The sequence below is a fragment of the Lithobates pipiens genome, unplaced genomic scaffold (genome assembly GCF_037356315.1).
Source record: "Lithobates pipiens isolate NorthernLeopardFrog02 unplaced genomic scaffold, aLitPip1_a1.2 Scaffold_27, whole genome shotgun sequence".
In the NCBI taxonomy this organism is placed as follows: Eukaryota; Metazoa; Chordata; class Amphibia; order Anura; family Ranidae; genus Lithobates; species Lithobates pipiens.
The window spans coordinates 210,169,134-210,189,918 of record NW_027507788.1 but is presented as its reverse complement, the minus strand read 5'-3'; the positions used below and the strand labels follow the sequence as shown (position 1 = coordinate 210,189,918).

The 20,785-nt window shown below is 36.5% G+C and overlaps 1 protein-coding gene across 3 annotated transcripts in view; it reads left to right on the top strand.

Annotated features, from left to right (window-relative positions):
* The first annotated feature begins 3,042 nt into the window (after nt 1-3,042).
* PKNOX2 (PBX/knotted 1 homeobox 2) overlaps nt 3,043-20,785 on the top strand; it is a 701,154-nt gene continuing 683,411 nt past the window's right edge. The window contains exon 1 of one of the 3 annotated variants that reach the window (XM_077458198.1): nt 3,043-3,154. The gene's annotated coding sequence lies outside the window, so the exon portion shown is untranslated. The remainder of the gene's footprint in view (nt 3,155-20,785) is intronic. The other 2 variants (XM_077458196.1, XM_077458197.1) reach the window with 2 other exon arrangements.

Below are 20,785 nucleotides of genomic sequence, written 5' to 3'. Positions count from 1 at the left end.
CACATAGACCCGCAGGTCATGTAGAATGCATAGTATTCCATGGCTTTGGTTCACATCTATGCATTGCGAATTTTAATGCGAGAAAGAAAAAAGGGTCCTGTGTGCAATGACTGCGGGTGCAATGCGAATTCCTATGGTGCAGTATGAATTTTATCTTCCTAGTCTTCAATTGAATAATGAGACTCATTAGAAATCATGGGGTGCAACTGGTCATGCAACTTTGCAGTCCCAAGTCAAAGGATAAGTCGCACAAGTGTGGAAGGGGCCTAACGTGTGTAAATTAATATGGCAGGATCAAAATGTACAAGACATCAGGTGCATATTAATGGCATCTTCCAGCGGGACGTCAGACCCAACTCAGCAGGGCACATGCATGCGTAGCCAGACACAAAACCCAACTCCTTGCAACATACGGGGATCGTAAGCAGTCAGAAACTATAAATTACCCCCACTGAGAGGAGCAAAGGGGGGTCTGTAAATACAATATAATGTAGCAAGGAAAATGCAGGAAAAAAAAAGATGCAGAAGAAACAAATGTAGAAAAAGGTGCAGAAAAAGAAAAAAGATGCAGAAAATGAAATAGATGCAGAAAAATAAAAAAATGAAAAGAAATAGATGCAGAAAAATAAAAAATGAAAAGACATAGATGCATAAAAATAAAAAAAAATATAGAAAAAGAAATAGATGCAGAAAAAGATGCAGGAAAAAAGTTGCAGAAAAAGATACAGGAAAAAAGTTGCAGAAAAAGAAAAAAGATGCAGAAAAATAAAAAAATGAAAAGAAATAGATGCAGAAAAATAAAAAATGAAAAGACATAGATGAAGAAAAATAAAAAAATATAGAAAAAGAAATAGATGCAGAAAAAGATGCAGGAAAAAAGTTGCAGAAAAATAAAAAGATGCAGAAAAAGAAAAAAGATGCAGGAAAAAAGTTGCAGAAAAATCAAAAATAAAGTAGAAAAGGAAATAGATGCAGAAAAATAAAAAAATGCAGGAAAAGAAATAGATGCAGAAAAGGGAAAACATGCAGAAAAAGAGGCAGGAAAAAAGTTGCAGAAAAAGATGCAGGAAAAAAGTTGCAGAAAAAGAAAAAAGATGCAGGAAAATAAAAAAATGTAGAAAAATAAAAAAGATGCAGAAAAAGAAAAAAATGCAGGAAAAGAAATAGATGCAGAAAAAGGAAAAGATGCAGGAAAAAAGTTGCAGAAAAAGATGCAGAACAAAATGCAGGAAAAGAAAAAGATGCAGAAAAAAAGTTGCAGAAAAAGAAAAAAGATGCAGAAAAATAAAAAAATGAAAAGAAATAGATGCAGAAAAATAAAAAATGAAAAGACAGAGAGGAAGAAAAATAAAAAAATATAGAAAAAGAAATAGATGCAGAAAAAGATGCAGGAAAATAGTTGCAGAAAAATAAAAAGATGCAGAAAAAGAAAAAAGATGCAGGAAAAAAGTTGCAGAAAAATCAAAAATAAAGTAGAAAAGGAAATAGATGCAGAAAAATAAAAAAATGCAGGAAAAGAAATAGATGCAGAAAAGGGAAAACATGCAGAAAAAGATGCAGGAAAAAAGTTGCAGAAAAAGAAAAAAGATGCAGGAAAATAAAAAAAATGTAGAAAAATAAAAAAGATGCAGAAAAAGAAAAAAATGCAGGAAAAGAAATAGATGCAGAAAAAGGAAAAGATGCAGGAAAAAAGTTGCAGAAAAAGATGCAGAACAAAATGCAGGAAAAGAAAAAGATGCAGAAAAAAAGAAAATTTTAGTAAATCTTCCCCATTGCATCCTTGCAGAGGATAAACAATACAGGACAGATTCTATTCACAGCAATTCTTTTATTTATTTATTACAGGTACCCATATGAATGCGCACAGGGTGCGCCTGAAGTGCCCGGGCACACCCTAACCACCCCATGCACATTAGCATTAACGCTCTGTGTGCCAGCAGGATGATGGGAAAGATCTCCCTCTCTGCCATAAGAGGAGTGCTTCTCTTTCACTGTGTCCCGGCAGGGAGATGAATGCGCTGAGGTCATATACTGTATGTGTAGACACACACACATACACGTACACGTATGTGTTTGAGCTTCAGGGTGCACACCCCAATGTAATAGGCAGCACACACCTCTGCAGGTACTTATATAGTGCCGCCAACTTACGCTCTATATATTTTTTTCATATCTACGTCTTATTTATTATTATATATATATATATATATATATATATATATATATATCTGTATATATATATATATATATATATATATAGATAGATAGATAGATAGATAGATAGATAGATAGATAGATAGATAGATAGATAGATATCTCTATATATATAGAGATAGATTGCATATTCACATTAGTCCCTGCCCTCAAGGAGCTTACTATCTAAGGTCCCTAACTCACATTCATACATACACATACTAGGGGCCAATTTAGACAGGAGCCAATTAACCTACCTACTCTTTGGAGTGTGAGAGGAAACCGGAGCACCTGGAGGAAACTCACACAGGCACAGGAAGAACATGCAAACTCCAGGCAGGTAGTGCCGTGGGTCGGGATTTGAACAGACGACCCCCTAGTGCTTCTAGGTAGAAGTGCTAACCACTACACCACTGTGCCCCAATCGCCCTGATTGGCTATCGCAGTGATCACATGATTGGGAGTCCATATTATGTGTCGGTGAGCATGCACCAAGCGCCAAAAGAAAAAAAAAGTATGCCTCCTATATGCGTTCCCCTTCCATGATGCTGCACTCGGCGTGTTGTGTTACGTCGGCGTGAAAGGGGTTAAGCTGGACGCATTTATTACGTTTTCGCAAAAAAAAAAAACGGAGGATCCCTTTAACAAAGGAACAATGCTTTCCCACAGCCCGGGGAGTAAATATCGTCAGTCCGCTTGTCACAGCTGTCAAAACAAATCGATCAAACCGTCGAAAAAAAAAAAAAATGCAGGCGGGAGGGCAGGCGGCATGCCCCCCCCCTGTGCGTCCACTAGATGGCAGCGACTTCCCAGCAATAAATGAGCCCCACATCCAGCCAAAAAAGCAGGAGAAGAAGGGGGCGTGTGCCTGGACCCCCCCTCCAGTGACGTCACAGCCTTTGCTGGGAAGTATAGGCTGTGCTGTCACGCCAGTGTCAGTCTGATGAAGATTGGCACTCAGGTAAGCTGTCATTCATTCTCAATGTCAGGAGCTGCTTTCCAGGCTGCGGGCTGCTGCCGCCGCTGTTGTTGCTTGCAGCCTGTGTGTGTGTGTGTGTGTGTGCGTGTGTGTGTGTGTGTGTGTGCGCACTCTCTCCAGCACCATGTGCCTCTCCCTCTCTCTCTTCTTTTTTTTTTTTTTCTTTTTGCACAGTCCCATTGCCGGAGCTCTTCATACAGACAGGGCACAGGAGGAGGAGGAGGAGGAGGCAGTGTGGGGCAACCTTAACTGCTAATGCAATCACTCCTCGCCGCCAGGATCCAAGCGTGTGCGCATTTCTTTTTTTTTTTTTTTTTTTGCGTGCTTGAGCCAGCGCACATATATACACACACACACATATATATATATATATATATACATATACACAAATACAAGATCTATACCATGTATTTGTATACACAAATACAGCTTTTTTTTTTTTTTTTTTTAAAACATCAATTTATATATGAATGATACATAATTTATACATCATTTATATTTTTTATTTTATATTTATTATTATTAGATTTATTTATTTTTGTAAAACAAATGCTCACATGTAGCCGCACACACACACATATAGAACCCGTACATGATGGATTCGTGTCATTTGCATGCCAAGTGCTTCTCGTACTTGAAGACTTTTCCTTTTTTTTTTTTTTTTTAACATCACCAGAAAGGGAATTCTTATTTTGGACGTCTTTTTATTTTATTTTTTTATTTTTTATTAATCTCTGGAAAATATATTTTGGACTTTTTTTTTATTTTTTATTTTTAGAGATGGGCTGTGAAGAGTTACTCTGCATGCTGCTTTTTTTTTTTTTAGACAGAAAGGATAGAACACATGGGAAAGGATTGGTGTGCGGATACTGTTGTGGAAGGATTTGGATTCTTGGCTGGTGCCGGTGGAAGTTCTGGTTCTGGTGTTAGTTCTGTTGCTAGTGATAGTTCCAATGCTGGTGATGGGTGGAATTATATGGTGGTGGTGGTGGAATTATATGGTGGTGGTGTTGGGTGGAATTATATGCTGGTGTTGGGTGGAATTATATGGTGGTGTTGGGTGGAATTATATGGTGGTGGTGGTGGAATTATATGGTGGTGGTGGTGTTAGTTTTGGGGATAGCACTAGTTCTGGTGATAGTGATAGTTCTGGTGCTGGTGATAATGATAGTTCTGGTACTGGTGATAGTGCTGTTTTTGGTGCTAGTGATAGTTCTGGTACTGGTGATAGTGCTGTTTTTGGTGCTAGTGATAGTTCTGGTACTGGTGATAGTACTGTTTTTGGTGCTAGTGATAGTTCTGGTACTGGTGATAGTGCTGTTTTTGGTGCTATTGATAGTTCTGGTACTGGTGATAGTGCAGTTTTTGGTGCTGGTGCTAGTGATAGTTCTGGTACTGGTGATAGTGCTGTTTTTGGTGCTAGTGATAGTTCTGGTACTGGTGATAGTGCAGTTTTTGGTGCTGGTGTTAGTGATAGTTCTGGTACTGGTGATAGTGCTGTTTTTGGTGCTAGTGATAGTTCTGGTACTGGTGATAGTGCCGTTTTTGGTGCTGGTGCTAGTGGTATTTCTGGTACTGGTGATAGTGCTGGGTCTAGTGTTGGTGCTAGTTCTCATTCTGGTGGTGGTGCTATTATATGGTAGTGGTTGTGTCAGTTCTGCTGCTGGTGCTAGTGTTTGTTCTGGTGGTGGCTGTGCTAGTCCTGGTGCTGGTGCTTGTGCTCATTATGTTGGTGGTGGCATTATATATATATGGAGGTGGTGGTTTGCTGATTATGGTGTTGGTGTTAGCGCTATTTTTGGTGCTGGTACTAGTGCTAATTGTGATGGTAGTGGCATTGTATGGAAATGGTGGTTCTTCTGCTGGTGCTATTTCTGGTGCTGGTGCTACTTCGGGGAGGTGGTGGTATTGTATGGAGGTATGGAGGTGGTGGTGCTGGTGCTAGTGCTATCTTTGGTGCTGGTACTAGTGCTCACTAGGATGGTAGTGACATTGTATGGAGATGGTGGTTCTGCTGCTGGTGCTAGTGCAATTTCTGGTGCCGGTGCTAGTTCTGGTGATGGTGGCATTAGATGGAGGTGCTGCTATTTTTGGTACTGCTGCTAGTTCTGGTGATGGTGGCAATTATATGGTGGTGCTGCTGTTTTTGCTACTAGCGCTAGTTCTGGTGATGGTGGCAATTATATGGTGGTGCTGCTGTTTTTGGTACTGGTGCTAGTTCTGGTGATGGTGGCAATTATATGGTGGTGCTGCTGTTTTTGCTACTAGCGCTAGTTCTGGTGATGGTGGCAATTATATGGTGGTTCTGCTGTTTCTGGAGCTGGTGCTAGTTCTGGTGATGGTTGCAATTATATGGTGGTGGTGCTGCTGTTTTTACTACTGGTGCTAGTTCTGGTAATGGTGGCAATTATATGGTGGTTCTGCTGTTTCTAGAGCTGGTGCTAGTTCTGGTGATGGTGGAATTTATATGGTGGTGCTGCTGTTTCTAGCGCTGGTACTAGTTTTGGTGATGGTGCTATTGTATGGAGGTGGTGGTGGTGATGATGCTAGTTCTGGTGATAGTGGCAATTATATGGTGGTGCTGCCGTTTTTAGAGCTGGTGCTAGTTCTGGTGATGGTGGCATTATATGGTGGTGCTGCCGTTTCTAGAGCTGGTGCTAGTTCTGGTGATGGCGGCATAATATGGCGGTGCTGCTGTTTCTAGTGCTGGTGCTAGTTTTGGTGATGGTGATATTGTATGGAGGTGGTGGTGGTGGTGATGATGCTAGTTCTGGTGATGGTGGCATTATATGGCGGTGCTGCTGTTTCTAGTGCTGGTGCTGGTTGTGGTGATGGTGGTATTGTATTGAGGTGGTGGTGCTGGTTCTGGTGCTAGTGCTAGTATTTTTGGTGCTGATGTTCATTATGGGGGTGGTGGTGGCATTGTATGAAGGTGGTGGTGGCATTGTATGGAGGTGGTGGTGGCATTGAATGAAGTTGATGGTTCGGCTGCTGGGGCTAGTTCTGGTGATGGTGGGCCTTATATGGGGGTGCTGCTTCTTCTAGTGCTAGTCCTGGTGCTGGTTGGTATTGTCCGTTGGTGGGTCTGTTGCTGATGGTTGGTATTCCCATGTTGTTCCTTGTTTGTCTTTACTCTAGAGATGAAGTTCCTGTGCCGTTTATCAGCCGTTGTATCTTTTTGTACGGTGATTCGGTGAATGTCTCCAGCAGTTGTAGGCTCGCTGCCTTTACTTGCTTTGTTTTATGATTAATAACCGACGATCGCCAATCGTTAAAATGCTTCCGAGCTGGTTGTGATGTTTGTAGCTGGCAGTGAATTTGCCTCTCCTTAGACCTTGTGTATAATTCAGTAGATGGCTGTTTCTCCGGCAGCGTCTTGGGGGAGATCTGGCTTCTCGGTGGGGCTCCAGCGACAATATTGTTTTGTTCTCACTTTGACTCGAATGAAGGGTTTCCACTCATTGTCGAGCCAGTGAGGGCGATCTGCTGAGCCAGTAAGGATCCCGTCATGTTGTTTTAATTAAGTCTGACTAATCCAAGAGGCCGACGGCTCTCAACGTCCCAACTTAAACATTTTTTTTTTTTTTTTTTGGTAGCAATTTAGACTTGTTTCGATCTCCCGATACCCGCTCCGTCTTTGTTAACGTTTGATGATGTGATCGATAATGCGTGACTACCTGTGATTTTGTACTGTCCTTTGCATATATTATTAAGAGGTGATCAGCACAGCCCAGGAGAGTCTGACTCTTCCCCGCGTTTCCAAGTTTGGATGATCTTCTAGTAAAAAAAAAAAAAATAACTTCCCTACGAAAAGGGCCAGCGGCCGAGGAGTCGATCATTAGCGAGGGGATAATTAAATATACAACTTCTCACATCTGCATGCCGGTCTCTGCTTTAATTGAGGAAAGTATTGGATTTTTGCATGCGTTGTAGTGCGTTTCCCAATACAAAATTGATTATGGCGATAGGCTCGGAGCACATTAGCACCATAAGGAGACGGATTAGTTAAGCATTAGGCCAATGTTAAATTAAAATCCGGCGTTAAATATATTATATATATTTTTTTAAAATCAGATACATTTTTATTTTTATTTTACAACTTTTTTCCAATCGTAACATTCAAACAAAAACATATATTATAAGTTCAGGTTCTACACACATTTTACCACCTTAAAAGTTAGTGTGTAATTTAATAAAAAAATTGAAAAGAGGGGGGAGGTACACCAAAACTTTTTTTTTTTCATATTACATTTTTATGGCTATTTTTGTTACTTTAAATTTGTATTACTGCAAACTTTTTTTTATATTACATATTTTTTACTATTTTTATTACTTAAGATTTCTATTACTTTACATTTTTATTACTACAAGCTTTTTATTTTATATGAAATGTTTATTACATTTTTTTAATACTTTACATGTTTATCATTTAACAATTTTATTACTAAAAACTTTTTTTTTATTTCTTATTACATTTTTATTTAATATTTTTATTACTTTAAAATTTAATTATTTAAAATTTTTATTGCTAAAAACTTTTTTCTTATTATATTTTCTACTATTCTTATTACTTTACATTTCTATTATTTTGAATCTTTATTACTACAAACTTTTTTTTTCATAATATATATATATATATATATATATATATATATATATATATATATATTTCTTTTTTTTTTTTTTTTTTTTTTTTTTTTTTCGTTATTACTTTAAATGTTTATCATTTTACATTTTTACTGCTACAAACTTTTTTTTATTGCTTATTAAATTTTTTTTATTTACATTTTTTTCATTATTTTTATTACTTAAAATTTTTCTAAATTTAAATTTATATTACTACAAACTTTGTTTTCATATTACATTATTATTATTTTTATTACTTTAAATTTCTATTATTTTACATTTTTATTACTACAAACTTTTTTTTTTTTTTACAATTTTTATTACTTTAAATGTATATTATTTTTAATATTTATTACTACAAACTTCTTTTTTTTATATAACATTTTTAATACTATTTTTATTACTTTAAATTTATATTATTTTAAGCTTTATTAATACAAACTTATTTTTTTTCATATTTCATTTTTAATACTATTTATATTACTTTAAATGTCTCTTATTTTTAATCTTTATTACTACAAAATTTTTTTTTACATATTACAATTTTATTATTATTTTTATTGCATTCAATTTCTATTATTTGAAATTTTTATTACTACAAACTTTTTATCTTATATTAAATTTTTTTTACCACTTTTTATTACTTGAACTTTCCATTATTTTTAATCTTTATCACTACAAACTTTTTTTCATATTACAATTTTTCTTGCTTTAAATTTCTATTATTTTACATTTTTATTACTACAAGCTTTTTTTCATATTACATTTTTTCTTATTATTTTTATTGCTTTAAATTTCTATTATTTTAAATTTTTATGATGACAAACTTTTTTTTAATTACATTTTTCTTATTGTTTTTATTACTTAAAATTTCTATTATTTGATATTTTTTATTACTACAAACTTTTTTTTCTTTTTAAAATTTTCTACTTATTTTTATTACTTAAAATTTCATTTTATATTTTATTACTTTATTATTTATTTATTACATTATTTTATATTTTTATTACTACAAACGTAATATTTTAGTACATTTTTATTACTTTAAATTTCTATTATTTTACATTTTTATTACTACAAACTTACTACAAACTTTTTTTCTTATTACAGTTTTTTTTTTTGTTTACTATTTTTATTACCCTAAATTTCTATTATTTTTCATCTTTATCACTACAAACTTTTATTTTTTTTTTCATATTCCATTTTTTATTATTTTAAATTTCTATCTTGATCACTACAAACTTTTTCTTTTTTTTTTTCTTTCATATTACATTTTTATTTAAAATGCATTATTACTACAAACTTTTTTCTTATTTAATTTTTTTTAATTACTGAAATTTCTACCATTTTAATTTTTATTGCTTTTTTTTTCACATTACATTTTTATTAATGTTTTCATTACTTTACAGTTTTATTTTAAATTTTTATTACTACAAACTTTTTTTATTATATTAAATTTACTGTGTTTTTTTTTTTTTTATTATTTGTGATAATCCACTGTTTAAATGGCATTCATTTGCATTCTACAGATGGGTCGTGTGGCAATCATTTTTCCCAAGGATTTTAATTGTAGCAATTAAGAAGGAAGGAAACAGCATTTTTTTTTGTGTGTGTGTGTGGCTGTGGACGGGGTACATCTGCTGTTTTTAAAAAAAAAAAGAGAGAAGGAGGGGGGATGGGGGACGCGTTTCGCGATCCGAACGGTTCTGTTATGGTATTTGCTATGTTAAATAATGCATTATCTTTTTTTTTTTTTTTTTTTTTTTTTTTTTTTTGTTGCTCTCGCTGTGGCTGCTGGAAAAAAAAAAAGAGAGAAAAAAAAAAAAAAGGGAAGCTGCTTGGAACTAAGTTTAGAAAAAGTTTTTTTTTTTTTTTTCATGTTGATGCCGCTGCCCCTTCCCTCAACTCGCCGCCGCGGGCGTGTTTACTGTTCGCTATCTGGGTGGCATGCTACGGGATTACCATGTCAGTGATACCCAAATGAAACTAATGAGCTGGAATAATTCATCAAACAAAGCCGTGTGATTGGCCGCCGGGATAATGTGCGAAAAGGTTTATTTCATTTTCTGGTTTTAGAAAAATACTCGGCCGCCGTTCCTTTATGGACGGAGCATTTAAAAGGCGCGGGGGGGGGGGGGGGGGGAGGGGGGATCGCAGAAGACTATCGATTTACTAAAAGTAAGTCCAAGCTTTCCCCATAATGAAGACCACGGAGTGCAAATTGTGGTGCAGCGTTGCGTGGGAGCCAATCAGCTTCTGCCTTCTCCTTATTCAGTGAAGGTTTGACGATACAACCCGGAAGCTGATTGGTTTTCCATTGCAGAGCTGCACCAGATTTTGCGCTCTCTTCGGTTTTAATGGTCTTCTTTATGAGAAAAGCTGTGACTGTGTAGAGCAGTGGTCTCCAAACTGCGGCCGGATGTGGCCCTTTGCTTGCCTTTATCTGGACCTTGGGGTACTAGCCCCACTACTGACACTAACAATGGGGCACTCTTCTTTCATTGATACCAACAATGGGGCACTCTTCTTCCATTGATACCAACAACGGTCCACTCTTCTTCTATTGATACCAACAATGGGGCACTCTTCTTCCATTGATACTAACAATGGGGCACTCTTCTTCCATTGATACTAACAATGGGGCACTCTTCTTCCATTGATACCAACAATGGGGCACTCTTCTTCCATTGATACCAACAATGGGGCACTCTTCTTCCATTGATACCAACAATGGGGCACTCTTCTTCCATTGATACCAACAATGGGGCACTCTTCTTCCATTGATACCAACAATGGGGAACGCTTCTTCCATTGATACCAACAATGGGGCACTCTTCTTCTATTGATACCAACAATGGGGCACTCTTCTTCCATTGATACCAACAACGGTCCACTCTTCTTCTATTGATACCAACAATGGGGCACTCTTCTTCCATTGATACTAACAATGGGGCACTCTTCTTCCATTGATACTAACAATGGGGCACTCTTCTTCCATTGATACTAACAATGGGGCACTCTTCTTCCATTGATACCAACAATGGGGCACACTTCTTCCATTGATACCAACAATGGGGAACGCTTCTTCCATTGATACCAACAATGGGGAACGCTTCTTCGATTGATACCAACAATGGGGCACACTTCTTCCATTGATACCAACAAAGGGGCACGCTTCTTCCATTGATACCAACAATGGGGAACTCTTCTTCCATTGATACCAACAATGGGGCACACTTCTTCCATTGATACCAACAATGGGGAACTCTTCTTCCATTGATACCAACAATGGGGAACTCTTCTTCGATTGATACCAACAATGGGGCACTCTTCTTCCATTGATACCAACAATGGGGCTCTCTTCTTCCATTAATACCAACAATGGGGCACTCTTCTTCTATTGATACCAACAATGGGGCACTCTTCTTCCATTGATACCAACAATGGGGAACTCTTATTCCATTGATACCAACAATGGGATACTCTTCTTCCGTTGATACTAACAATGGGATACTCTTCTTTCATTGATACCAACAATGGGGCACTCTTCTTCCATTGATACCAACAATGGGGCACTCTTTTTCCATTGATACCAACAATGGGGCACTCTTTTTCCATTGATACCAACAATGGGGCACTCGTCTTCCATTGATACCAACAATGGGGCACACTTCTTCCATTGATACCAACAATGGGGCACTCTTCTTCCATTGATACCAACAATGGGGCACTCTTCTTCCATTGATACCAACAATGAGGCACTCTTCTTCCATTGATACCAACAATGGGGCACTCTTCATTCATTGATACCAACAATGGGACCCTCTTCTTCCATTGATAACAACAATGGGGAATGCTTCTTCCATTGATACCAACAATGGGGCACTCTTCTTCCATTAATACCAACAATGGGGCACTCTTCTTCCATTGATACCAACAATGGGGCACTCTTTTTTCATTGATACCAACAATGGGACCCTCTTCTCCTATTGATAACAACAATGGGGAACTCTTCTTCCATTGATACCAACAATGGGGCACACTTCTTCCATTGATACCAACAATGGGGAACTCTTCTTCCATTGATACCAACAATGGGGCACTCTTTTTTCATTGATACCAACAATGGGGCACTCTTCTTCCATTGATACCAACAATGGGGCACTCTTCTTCCATTGATACCAACAATGGGGCACTCTTTTTCGATTGATACCAACAATGGGGCACTACTGTTGGGGCATTTTCTACTCCCACTGGCCACAGTCGACCCCCCTAAAGCCTGAAGGACAGTAAACTGAAAGTCTGGGGACCCCTGGTGTAGACAATGGTGCAAGACTATGACCATTATCCAGATGATGGTTCCCAGTGCCTTACTGGATGATGTCCGTCCTATTCCCAGTAAGTGTGCAAGATGACCATTATGGTGTGAAACAGTCCAGTGCGTTTTAAGTGTGTTTTTAATTGAAAAATAATATAGTAGCATCTTTGCCCGGAGTTGGGGTGGGCGGGTCATTACAGATTTCATATGTTCTTCCCCCTGACATCATAACCAAACTATGACATCACAGGCCCCACCCCCCTGGGGAAAATAAGTTTGTCCAGAGCCAGGTCTTGAATGTTTAGCGGATATCGTTATACAGAGGCCAATGGGATCTGTGTTCATGCTTCTGAATTGTTCAGTGGCTCCCCATTAGAGGAGAGGGGTGTGCTGTGACATTGTCAAGTCAAATTCCCTTTGTCTTGAGATGTAGGGTGGGTGGATTGTAATAGGTGGGTGACATCATTCTAGATCCAGGCTCTACGGGAATTGATTTACTAAAGGTAAATGGGCTGTTTTACTTTGTAAGGGAATTTTCACTTTGCAGGGGGAATTTCCCTCAGCTTAATAAATGTGATGCAAATCCACTTTGCAGGGGAATTTTCCACTTTGTATAAAAAACGTTTGTTGTAGGGGAATTTTCCCCTAGCTTAGTGAAAGTGGGGGAAATCCACTTTGCAGGGGAATTTTCCCTTTGCTTAGTGAATGTGGTGCAAATCCATTTTGTAAGCAATGTACTTTTTAGGGGAAATTTCCCTTAGCTTAGCGAATGTGGTGCAAATCCACTTTGCAGTGGAATTTCACTTAGCTTAGTAAATGTGGTGCAAATCCACTTTGCATGGGAATTGTCCACTTTGTAAAAAAAACATTTGTTGTAGGGGAATGTTCCCCAACTTAGTGAATGTGGTGGAAATCCACTTTGTGGGAGAATTTTCCCTTTGCTTAGTGAATGTGGTGCAAATCCATTTAGCAAACAATGTACTTTTTAGGGGAAATTTCCCTTATCTAAGTGAATGTGGTGCAAATCCACTTTGTAGGGGCATTTCCCTTAGCTTAGTGAATGCGGTGCAAGTCCACTTTGTAAAGAATGCACTTTGTGGGGGATATTTCCTTTAGCTTAGTGACTCTGGTGAAATCCCACTCTGTAGGGGAATTTTCCCTTTGCTTAGTGAATGTGGTGCGAATTCATTTTTGCAAAGAATGTACTTTGTAGGGGAAATTTCCCTAAGCTTAGTGAATGTGACGCAAATCCACGTTGGAAGGGAATTTTCCCTTAGCTTAGTGAATATGATACAAGTCCACTTTGTAAAGAATGTACTTTGTAGGGGAATTTTCCCTTAGCTTAGTGAATGTGGTGCACATTTATTTTGTAAAGAATGTACTTTTGTAGGGGAATTGTCCTTAGCTTAGTGAATGTGGTGAAAATCCACTTTGTAATGGATGTTGTTTGTAGGGGAATTTTCCCTTAGCTTAGTGAATGCGGTGAAAATCCACTTTGTAAAGAATGTTGTCTGTAGGGGAATTTTCCCTTAGCTTAGAGAATGTAGGTGGTGAAAGTCAACTTTGTAAAGAATGTTCTTGGAAGGCAGAGCTGGGACACGGGGTGGGCAGGAGGGACGAATGCCCGGGGTGCAGCGGTTTACTGTATGGATGGGGGCATCAGCGAGCTCATTCTGTTACTAGGCATTTTGACAAGCAGATGACTGCTGGGGGGGGGGGGGGGGGGTAGCAAACCCTAAGCTTACACATAAATAATAAGGGGGAGGGGGGCACAGTTTGGCTTCTTTGCCCTGGGCACTGTTTGTAGGGGAATTTACTCTTAGCTTAGTGAATGTGGTGCAAATCCATTTAGGAAAGAATGTTCTTTGTAAGGGAATTTTCCCTTAGCTTAGTGAATGTGGTGCAAATTTTATAATGCATGCACTTTGTAGGGGGAATTTTCCCTTTAGCTTAGTAAATGTGATGAAAATCTATTTTGTAAAGACTGTACTTTGTAGGGGAAATTTTCCTTACCTTAATGAATGTGGTGAAAATCCACTTTGTAAAGAAAAAAATTTGTAAGGGAATTTTCATTTAGCTTAGCCTTAGCTTTAGCTTACAAGTCCACTTTGTAAAGAATGTACTTTGTAGGGGAATTTTCCCTTAGCTTAGTGAATGTGGTAAAAAAACATAGATTTTGGAAAGAATGTACTTTATAGGGGGATATTTCCTTAGCTTAGTGGATATAGTGCAAATCCATTTAGTAAAGAATGTACTTTGTAGGGGAATTTTCCCTTAGCTTAGTGAATGTTGTAAAAATCCACTTTGTTGGGGAATTTTCCTCTAGCTTAGTGAATGTGACGAAAATCAATTTTCTAAAGAATGCACTTTGTAGGGGAATTTTTCCTTCGCTTAGTGAATGTGGTGAAAGTCTACTTTGTACAGAATGAACTTTGTAGGGGAATTTTATCTTAGCTTAGTGAATGTGGTGCAAATCCACTTTGTAAAGAATGTTCTTTGTACGGGAATTTTCACTTAGCTTAGTGAATGTGGTGCAAATCCACTTTGTATGGGCATTTTCTCTCAGCTTAGTGAATGTGTTGCAAGTCCACTTTGTAAAGAATGTACTTCGTAGGGGGATTTTCCCTTAGCCTAGTGAATGTGGTGAAAATCCACTTTGTGAAGAATACTCAATGGCATGCAAGGACTATATAAAACTGTATTTTTAGTTGCACTTGTTTGGATGATGGAAGTCACCTCATTCACTAAACTAAGGGAAAGCTCCTTTGCACAAAAATGCGTAAGAAATTGCCACAGGCAATGCTTTTTGTGATCGTTTTTTTTTTTTACAATGCATATCATAAAGGGAGGGGGGGGGGGGGGGGGGGCGAGCGAATTTCAATTGTGTGCCGAGCTGATGTATGGGGGGGGGGGGCATTTTGTCATTTACTTTTACAAAACCACAGCATGAGAACATTTATTCTTCATATACAATAAAGAGTGAGAATTTGCACTTTGCTTTAATGTTCACAAGGGGTGATATCTGTGAGTCCTAATTACAGGAACTCCTATAGAAGTGACTATAGAGGCAATTCCCACAGTTTACTATGGGGCTGCCTGGGGTTTTGTATGAAACTTTGTAACAAAATAGTTTTACTTTTATTTATATTATATATTGTTGTTTATTATTATTATTATTATTATTATTATTATTAATAATATAACTATTAATATTATAATATAGGATTTATATAGGGCCAAAAGTTTGCACAGCGCTTTAAAAAATAAAATCTACCGAAAGCATACACAATAGACAGCCCTCCAGGTAGGGAGAACTACAACACACAGCATGCCAACACTGGCAGTAAGGAAAAGCTGGAACTTGTAGTTCTTCAACAGCTAATGCAGGCAATGTAACATGCAATATATATGGATTACAGGTCTCCTATAGAAGTGAATATTGAGACTATCCACACAGTTTACTATGGGGCTGCCTGGGGTTTTACATTATACTTTGAAGCAAAATTGTTTTATTTTTTCATATATTATTAAAATTACTATTATTATCATTATTATTAATAATAATAAATAATACAATAATAATAATAAGAAATAAGTATTATTATTATTATTATTATTAGTTGTATTTTTATTATTATTATTATTAATAATAATAATATTATTATTATTATTATTAATAATTATAGCAATATATTATTCAAATTACTACTATTATCATTATTATTATTATTAATAATAATAATAATAATAATAATAATAATAATAATAATAATAATAAATAATACATTAATAATAATAAGAAAAAAGTATTATTATTATTATTAGTAGTAGTTGTATTATTATTATTATTATTATTATTATTATTATTATTAATAATAATAATAATAATAATAATTATAGCAATATATTATTAAAATTACTACTTTTATGATTATTATTAATAATAATAAATAATACATTAATAATAATAAGAAAAAAGTATTATTATTATTATTATTAGTAGTAGTAGTAGTAGTTGTATTATTAGTATTAATATTATTAATAATAATAATAACAACATATTATTTAAATTACTATGATTATTATTAATAATAATAATAATAATAATAATAATAATAATAATAATAATAATAAATAATACAATAATAATAATTAGAAAAAAGTATTATTAATATTATTTTTGTATTATTATTATTAATATTATTATTATTATTATTATTATTATTAATAATAACAACATATTATTAAAAATTCTATCATTATTATTATTATTATTAATAATAATAATAATAATAATAATAATAATAAATAATACAATAATAATAATTAGAAAAAAAGTATTATTATTAGTAGTAGTTGTAGGCCAGTGCTACAATTTTTATTATTATTATTATTATTAATAATAATAATAATAATAATAATAATAATAATAATAATAACAATTAAAATATCATTATTCATATTATAATACAGGATTTATAAAGTGCAAAAAATTTGCACAGCACTTTACAAAATAACATGTGCTGAAAGTATAGACACTAGACAGACCTCCAGCAATGGGGTAATACAAGACACAGCTACCAACACTGGCGGGAAGGATGCGCTGGGACTTGTAGTTCTTCAGCAGCTAAGAGATGCAAGCTGAGTGACCTGCAATTTATATTGATTGCAAAACTCATACAAAAGTGAATATGGAGATTATACACACATTCTACTATGAGGTAGCCTGGGGTTTTGTATTATACTTTGTAACAACATTGTTTTACTACAATTTTTTAATATATTATTTAAAATATTATTATTATCATTAATAATAAAAAAATATTGTTATTGTTATTATTGTTAGTATCATTAATAATCATAACAATACTATCATTATTAATCTTATAATAGAGGATTTATATAGCGCCAAAAGTTGGCACTGCACTTTACCAAATAAAGTGCACAGACAATAGACAGCACTCCAGCTATGGAGAACCACGTCACACAGCTACCAACACTGGCAGGAAGGATACGCTGGGACTTGTAGTTCTTCAGCAGCTAAGAGATGCAAGCTGAGTGACCTGCAATTTATATAGATTGCAAAACTTCTACAGAAGTGAATATAGAGATTATCCACACAGTCTACTATGAGGCAGCCTGGGGGTTTGCATTTATACTTTGTAACAACATAGTTTTACTAAAAAAAATTCACATTATTAAAAATATTATCATTATAATTAATAATACAAAAATAAAAATTATTATTATTATTATTGTTTATATTATTATAATTATCATGCTGTGTGCTGTAATGTATGGCTGGAAGGCTGTCTATTATCTATGCGTTCCGTAAATTTTATTTTGTAAAGTGCTGCTCAGACACTATATAAATCCTGTATTATATACTATTAATAAATAATAATAATAAAATAATAATAAATAATATAATAAATCCTGTATTATATACTATTAAGTATTATTATTAATAATAATATTATTATAATTATCATTATTATTATTATTATTATTAATAATAATAATAATAATAATAATAATAATAATAATAAGAAGAAGAAGAAGAATAAGAATAATAAGAATAAGAATAATAATATAATACAGGATTTATATAGTGTGAGCAGGACTTTACAAAATAAAATGTACGCAACGCATAGATAATAGACAGCCTTCCAGCCGTGGAGAACTACAACACACAGCATGCCAACACTGGCGGGAAGCATAAGCTGGAACTTGCTTCTTTAGCAGGCCACGTGTGTAACTTGCAATATATACTGATTTACAAGCAAAAACACAAGATTTTATTTCTGTCATTACTACATTGGAGTGAGCCTGAGCAATTAGCATTTTTATTTTGAAAGAAATAGAAAAAAAAAAAAAATAGAAAAATATTTTAGCTGCACAGATTTTACACATGAGCTGCTAACTCCATATCCTGCATTGATACATATGCTAACTCCATTTACTAAAAACCTTGGGCAATTGGAAGTCTATTGCTGCTGTTGCAATCATTATATAAACAGAGTTTAGTAAACAAATGGAAAGCATTGTTTTGATGCGGTTTTATTTCAAATCAAAGCATTTTACAAAACAGGCGAATACCTTCAAACAAAAATATTTTTGGGAAAAAATAAAAAATAATAAAAAAAAGCAAACACAAACAAGTCCCTTCAAAGGCTTATTCTACACTATGCTGCGTAGAATGACTTTTGGTTCATAGGAACCAAAACAGTTTATCCAGGATTAATCCAGCCTGGGTGACCCCCAATAATTCAGCCATGGAACCAGTGTCAGATGGTCCATAAGAGGCGCCACCCCCCTAATCTCCATGTGGGGCACCGGACGGATGGATTTCTATGTTTTTTGTTTTTTTTTAATCACATGATTAGAGCCCAAGGCTCCAATTGGCTTCAAAAAGGTTGGGTTTGAGGCACAGAGCACTGCGCCCCCGAGCCCACCCAATTGTGTGACATTAGCGAATCAACATTCACTATTGTCTTCCTGCTTCTCCTCCCGGCCAATCAGGACAGGAAACGGGTCCTAAGACTGGATTGGCCGGGACGAGAAAATGCTGCCCACAACCTGGATGGGGTAAGTACGGGACGCGGGCGGGCAGGGCAGGGTGGTTTGTTTGCCACCCCCCCAAAAAAAAAATGGAGCACCAGCCACCGCTGTATGGAACCCCTCCATGTAGCCACACCAAAACCTTTCTATAACCACACAGATTTGAATGAACCAATCCGGTGCTGCGTCTGTTTTCTTACATGCACTGCTCCTCAAGGTCATTGTAGTTTTTTTATTATTATACAAGATTTATATGGTGTCAGCAGCTTACACAGCGCTTTACAATATAAAAAGGAGATAATACAGTTATAATACAATAAAATACAAGAGGATTAATTAGTTCACAGTTGAGTACTGGCTGTTGCACTTTGTTTTTTATTTATTTTTTTATTTGCTGCAAAGGCTGTTTTCACACCGATGCGTTTTTTTGTTTTTTTTTGCTACATTTTTGCCATACTAAAAAGGCAACAAAAATTGAATCCCTTTAAATCTTACGGGACTCTTTACACCACTGCGCTGCGGCACCCGCAATTTAAAAGGGATTTCATTTTTTTTTTTTGCGTTTTTAGCCAAATGTAGCAAAACAGCCAGTACTCAACTGCGATATTTGCGTTTTGAAGAGTCCTGCCTCTTTGGGTGCGGTTTTCAAAAACACAAGTCCTCAGTGACATGAATAGATAAAAGTGGCATAAACACATACATGGTCCATTTTTTTGAGTCGCATGTCCAACAGGTGCGTGCTGGGTAATATGCACCCTGGAAAACGCATCAAAAGCGCATATGTGTTTTTACCACTGAGCAGTGTGAAAGCACTGTCAATTTTACTACTTGATCCCTAGAAAATAGTGGGGGGGGGGGGGGGGGCGGGACTCCCCAATAGCTAGTCTTGAAAATCTAACTGTTGGAGCAAATAGGAAAAAAGTACCACTTGTGTTCTTACCTGCACTCAAAAAACGATGTGGCTTAAATTTTAGGGCTCATTCACGCTATATGTGCAGTAAATTGTATTTCTCGTTCCTGCGAATCGCCGCCATTGTGCTGCGGCAGGTCGGCTTGTTCCCGCTATTCGCCGTAATTGTGCTGCGGCAGGTCGGCTCGTTCCCGTGATTCGCCGTCATTGTGCTGCAGCAGGTCAGCTCGTTCCCGCGATTCGCCGTCATTGTGCTGCGGCAGGTTGGCTCGCTCCCCCGATTCGCCGTCATTGTGCTGCGCCAGGTCGGCTTGTTCCCGCGATTCACCGTCATTCTGCTCGCGCGGGTCGGCTCGTTCCTGCGATTCACCGTCATTGTGCCGCGGCGGGTCGGCTCGTTCCTGCGATTCCCCGTCATTCTGCTGCGGCGGGTCGGCTCGTTCCTGCGATTCACCGTCATTGTGCTGCGGCAGGTCGGCTTGTTCCTGCGAATTGAGGTCATTGTATTGCGGCAGGTCGGCTCGTTACCACAAATTGCCGTCATTGTACGTTAGCTCAGGAACTCTAGTTTGTGGACACCCCCACTGGGGGGTGGGAGCCAATCAGCTGGTGGGGTGGACTCGATGTCCGCCGGCCACCCGCGATCATTCCGGTCAGTGACAGAACGGGCATCTGCCTGTATAAACAAGGCAAATCTCCGTTCTGTTCTGCTATGCAGGAGGACGGATCTGCGTGTTTCCCCAGGCAGCCCATCCCCCATACGGTTAGAACACACCTGCAGGGAACACACTTAACTCCTCAATCGCCCCTAATGTTAACTCCTTCCCTGCCAATGTCATTAGTACAATGTCAGTGCATATTTTTAGCACTGATTACTGTAATAATGTCACTCGTTCCCAAAAAAAAGTGTCAAAAATGTCAGTTAGGTGTCCAATCTGTCTGCCACAATGTCGCAGTCCCGCGAAAAATCGCAGATCACTGTCCTTACTAGTAAAAAAAAATAAATAATAAAAATGGCATAAATCTATTCCCTATTTTGTAGACACTATAACTTTTGCGCAAAGCAATCAATATACGCTTATTGTGGGTTTTTTTTTAACCAAAAATATGTACATATATCGGCCTAAACTGAGGAAAAAATTTTTTTTTTAATATTTTTTGGGGGGTATTTATTATAGAAAAAAAAAAGTAAAAAATA